Below are 6,000 nucleotides of genomic sequence, written 5' to 3'. Positions count from 1 at the left end.
AGATCCACAGCTCCAGCCCGGGCCCCATCCTGCCACTGCAGAATCTCCAGCACGGAGAGGCTAATGCTAGGCTCCTAGATTCCCTTATTAAGGCACCTAAATGTAAGCTGGTCTAATTCTGCAGAGGTGCTCAGCCCCCACAAACCCCAGGGAAGTCAATGGGAGCTGCAGGTGCTCAATGCCTGTGAACAGGGGAACAGAGAAACGGAACATTGGGCCGGCAGGTTCGGAAACGCTGGCCCAGCGGCCCGGCCCGGCCTTCCTCTTGCACCGTTAGAGATGCACCGGGGCTGCCTTTCTCATTTGTGCTACACGCCAAAAGCAAACAATGCAGAGGGCACTGCAGGATTGGGCCCCCGTTCCAGTGACGCTGAGCCAGCAAAGTGCTTTCCCCAGCGCTCGCTTGAGTGGCGAAACACACAGACGAAGCCTCGGATCCAATTAAGCCGGAAGCGTTCCCATCGTTCCCACATGCTGGGGCAGGCTGAGGAGCCGCCTGGCCTGCTCACTCGCTGCGATTAAGTCGTGCTGGGGGAGGGATGGGGAAGGCTTGGATTCTACTCTGGTTCTTATCCCACGCCCATCACCGTGGTCTCTGAGCACCTCAAGCCCTGGTGTTTGCAGGGGGTTGCGTGGAGTTTGAGGCTCACCCTGCCCCCAACACACACAACTGGCACAGAAGACTCAGTTAATGCCAGCCGGCTGCCCATCTCTTGCTTTCAGGCTGAAATCATGGATGGGCCCACGAGGCAGCACACCCGTCTGGCTGAGCCCAGGCTCGGATCTGGGTTCGAATGGCGCTGAGATCAGATCTGGTGGGATTCCAGCCACCTCAGGCTGAAAATTCAGCTGCTCTCATGAGACTGCAGCGGCATCTGAAAAACAGATCCCCTCCCGCCAGGTTTGGATCCACGCCAGAACCCACAGCCTGCCCAGGATCTAGCCCCTCCAACAGCGCTGCACACACTGAACATGGAGCCCGTGTGCTCACACCCAGAGACAGTCGCAGGCTTTCGGTCCCACTCCAATCTACAAAGCCCTCAGAATAGACCCTGCCTCCCTGAGAGACCCCCTGGAGCATCACCAGAGCCAACGGGAACCAAGATGTTGGGGTCCTTGGAGAGGATGTACCCCCAATGCACTGAACCCCCCCAACAACCCCAGGCTGATGCTGGGCGCCCTCACGCCTAAAGGGACAGGAACAAACTGTGACATGCGTGAGGAGGCAGGTCCCTGGCTCTGCGTTGGGGACTTTTCGGGTGGGGGCTGCTGGGGGCCAGCTTCCCTCCCCACCTTTGGAGACAGCAGCATCGGTGCTGGTTCCTTGTCTCCCTCCACACCTGGCCCCATCTGCTCAGCCAGAGAGGTCCCCTCCCACATTCAGAGCCCTGCCCATGTGGAGCCAACCTCTCGCACAGGCTCTCCCCCACCACCCCAAAAATCCCCACCCAAGGGAGGCCCTGTGAGATGGGGAGTTCGCCGGTTAGCCGCATCGTCCTGCCCTTTCTCTCAGGTCCCCACGTCCCAAAGGGAACACAGCAAAGCCCTGGGCGTCCCTCCCTGCTCTGGCCCACCAGCTTCCAGCTTCCCTGTGAGTGGGGTATTTTGGTCTAGACGGGGATTGCTCCATGGGACCACCCTACCTGCTCCCTGCCATAGCCAGCTGAGGGCACGGCCCACCTAGGCTGACCGCTTCTCTCTGGCCAGTCACAGAGGTTCAGGCCAGAAGGGACGACCAGACCATCCCGTCTGCCCTGCTGTATAGCCCAGGCCACTGACCCAGCAACCGGAATGAGACCGAAGTATTGCAGCCTGCAGGGGTCTGGACTAGCATGTGCCCCAGAGAGAGAATCAGAGAGACTGAGCGGCACCAGTGCCCAAGGCCCCCACAGTGATGAGACATGCCCACATAATCCTGGGAAGCGCCCTGCACCCACATACTGCAGAGGAAGGTGAACCCCCGCCCCCACGTCACTGCCCCTCTGACCTGGGGGAAATTCCTTCCAGACCCCACATGCGGTGATCAGTCAGACCCTGAGCACATGAGCGCCAGCCAGCCAGCCAAGCAGCTGAGAGAGAGCACATGTTCGGAGTCACCTCAGCGCCCTGCTCCCACCCAGTGTCCCATCTCCTGCCGTGCAGTCACCCCAACCCTTCAGAGGCAGGAGACGACCCGCACGCACCCAGAATACATTGGGTGGGGGACCCCTTCCCGATCTCCGCAGGCTGGCTGATAGCCTGAAGCATGAGCTTTAGGAACTTCCTGATACTCCAGAAGAAGGCGAGAACTCCCTGAAGAGTTGTCCGGGTGTGCATGCTGAACCTTCCTTCTCCTGTTTGCATTTGTGCCTTCCCACAGTGCTTCAGTCAGCACCCAACGCCTCAGGGCAGCCAGCCGTGGCAAACACCTGCTCTGGGGACATTGCATCCCTTCAGATTCCTTCTGCATGATGAGAGACCCAGCCTCAACGAGCCCTGGGCTCTGCAGCCCTGGATCCCATCTTCTCAGCTCTCCACTCTCTCTAGAAGGGCCTGAACCAAAATGCCCCGATCCAGACTTTGGATGTGTTCAGATTTCGTTCCGAAAACTCACATGAGCCCGTCGTGGCCTGGATCACAATTCCCTGGCTGACATGCTGGGAGCTAGCCGTCACCATCCCAGAACGCACCTAACGAAAAGATCCGGGGATTAGGGTGAGCTTTGAAGAACCACAACCACATCATAGAATCATGGAAGACCAGGGTTGGAAGGGACCTCGGGAGGTCATCTAGTCCAACCGCCTGCTCAAAGCAGGACCAATCCCCAACTAAATCATCCCAGCCAGGGCTTTGTCTAGCCAGGCCTTAAAAACCTCTAAGGAAGGAGATTCCACCACCTCCCTAGGTAACCCGTTCCAGTGCTTCACCACCGTCCTAGTGAAAAAGTTTTCCTAATATCCAACCTAAACCTCCCCCACTGCAAATTGAGACCATTACTCCTCGTTCTGTCATCTGCTACCATTGAGAACAGTCTAGAGCCATCCTCTTTGGAACCCCCTTTCAGGTAGTTGAAAGCAGCTATCAAATCCCCCCTCATTCTTCTCTTCCGCAGACTAAACAATCCCAGTTCCCTCAGCCTCTCCTCGTAAGTCATGTGTTCCAGTCGCCTAATCATTTTTGTTGCCCTCCGCTGGACGCTTTCCAATTTTTCCCTTGTAGTGTGGGGCCCCAAACTGGACACAGTGCTCCAGATGAGGCCTCACCAATGTCGAAAAGAGGGGAACGATCACGTCCCTCAATCTACTGGCAATCTGTTGACCCAAGGCCTGACACCTTCTAACTCCAGGTCTGTTCTGGGGGTCTCGTCCCCAGTCTATTCTGAAACTCTCCCCTAGCTGCTAGGTAGCCATGTTATCACCTCTTTGCTACTAGTACACCTCACCTCTGGTCTCCAAGGAGCCGAGAGGGCTTTGCAAACACTCCTTAGACAGGAACCATATCAGCAGCCACTGACATGCAGCTCCCTCTGGGGCGGAAGGCAGCAGCTGTTTAACGGTGCCCAGATTCAGTGACAGAACAATGCATGGCATTTCCCAGATCAGGGTCTCAAAGCGCATGCGAAAGGTGAACAAGCAGAAACCATCCAGGCAAGTGAGGCCAAGAGGAAAGTGAATTGACTTGCTCAGGGTTATGTCGCAACTAAGAAACGGGGCTGGGCTCTGAGCAACATCACCTCGCCCCTCATTCCACGCTCAGCGCCCTGGGCCCCTCTACCCAACAAGTAAGAGTTCAGCACGGGGCGAGGAGAAGAACGGTGCATGCGACTGACCCGACAGCTGGGATGTAAGGCGGGAGGATGCAGTTAATACAACAGAAACAAGCAACACCCCTCTGCCTGGGCAAACGCCCTGGGATCCGTAATAACACAAGTAGGCTTGACTTTGGCTCTGCCTTATTACCAGCAGCACCTCAGGGCCCCTCCGTGCTAGGTGCTGCACAGACACCCTCCCTCCCCTGCTGTCTTAAAGAGGCAAGACACCCAAAGGAAAGGAGGGGAAGTCACTTGCCGAGGTGGGGGCAGAACCAGGGCTAGTACCCAGCTCACCTGACTTCCCAGGCCAAACCCCTTCCCACTAGCCCACACTGCCTCTTGTCCTCAGCCGGCCACGTCTAGCAGCACCACTCCCCCGGCCACACCACTCCAGGTCAGCAGCACTGACTCTGAGAGAACAGCGCCCCCTAATGAGTTACTAACCACAGTGCCTGTAGGACCTTGTTGCTTTTTTTCCCAGACACCCTCCTCCCGCTTAGCTTGGGAGCCGTGACACGCTCGCAGCCTGTGCCGGTGCTACAATAACAGTGCGTGTGATTTTCGATGCACTGTACAAACAGCTAATTAACCTCGTGCCCTGTGAGCTGGGTAAATATTATGATCCCTATTTTAAGATGGGGAAACTGAGGCTCCAATCATTGAAGTCACTTGCCTAAGCCAGTGGCATTACAGGGACTAGAATCCAGGTGGCCTGGCTCTGTGCTCAGTCCACTAGACCACCTGTAGGACCCCAAGCTCTTTCTTTCACGCCTCCAAGCCTAGCCTGAAGCAGGAGTTTTCCCTATGATTATCAAGGAGGTTTTGTAATTCTTCTCGTCCCAAAGTGCTGGGTGAGGCCACATAAACAAACTGCAGGTTGGGGGAATTAGGAGATAAGGTGCATCCATCCTTCGGTGGTGTGGAGCACGTCAACAGGGTAGTAAGAAGTTACAGGGTGAGAGGACATGCAAGCCCCACCCCTCCCATCAGAAATGCAGCCACCTCTGGGGCGGAACACAGCAACTGCCAACAGCACAACATAAGAGTCTAGGCCAGCAGCTTGGTAACATCTTGGCAGGCATGCAGTGGGCTATGCAGGGCATTGCCAGCCCCAGCAGTCACCAGGCTGGGTTTGGGATGACTGGGGAATCCAAGCCCCCGCGCTCTCAGTGGTGGGAGGTTTAGACCAGGGAGCACCCGGAAAGGAATCAGATTGGGGTTCACAGCCACAGAGCTGGGATAAGAGCCCCAGCTTTCCTGGGGTTGTGGCACCCTCTCGGATGATCCCGTCTACCCCTGCGAGGGGCAGCAGGAGGCAGAGTTGGAAGCAACGTGGATTTATTACAAAGCCCAAAGGAAACCTCAGTCCTGCCCATCACCAGCCTCATCCCCAGCCTTTCCTCTGCAAGCAGCATCCCAAGCTGGCAAAGCGCTGATTTACTGATCTCCAGTGTCCTCTGGTGGCAGCGCTGCCGAACTGCTTGGGGCTCCCAGGGAGAGGCGAAATAAACAGAAGGGGGTCCCATCCAACTCAGTGCGGCTGGGCGGGCTTGAGGGCTGGGAAGGCAATGTGCCCCTTTGTGGGCTCAGTCACCCTACTGGTCCTGGAGGAGCAAGGGTCATCCATCCCCAACCCTGTGCATGAAGGTCATGTCCAGACCCTGCCAGGGTGGGTGTATTACACGCTTTGGATAGGTGGGTGGATGGATACTATCTCCTTCTCTCTCACCAGGGTCTCTCTCTGCCCACCTCCTGATCTTCCCGTACCCCCATTCCTCTCCCCCCACCGACTTTCCCTACCTCCCAGCCCTCCCCGTGTTCCTCTGCCGTAGTCCTCTTCTTTCCCAGGTTATCTCCCTCCCTGCGGGCGTCTGGCCTTCTCCCCCACTGCTTGTCCAACCCTTACCTGTCTTTCCTGCCCCCCTCCCAACACACCTGACTCTCATTGTCCCCCTTCCGCCCACAGGCCTTGAGTGCCATCAGCACATCCCGCTGGGCAGGAATGACAGAGGAATATTGAGGAGTCCAAGAGAGCCAGGAGGAGAAACAGCTTACAAGGGCTCAAGAGGAAGGTCGGTCTTAGGGCAAGGTGTTGGATGGAGACTCAGGAGACCGGGGTTATATTTCTGGCTCTGCCACTGGCCTGCTGGGTGACCTTGGGCAAGTCCCTGCTCTGTGCCTCAGTTTCGCCATCTGTAAAATGGGGACAA

This window comes from Eretmochelys imbricata, chromosome 4 (genome assembly GCF_965152235.1).
Source record: "Eretmochelys imbricata isolate rEreImb1 chromosome 4, rEreImb1.hap1, whole genome shotgun sequence".
Taxonomy (NCBI): domain Eukaryota; kingdom Metazoa; phylum Chordata; order Testudines; family Cheloniidae; genus Eretmochelys; species Eretmochelys imbricata.
The sequence above is the reverse complement of the archived record's forward strand: the minus strand, read 5'-3'. Positions refer to the sequence as shown.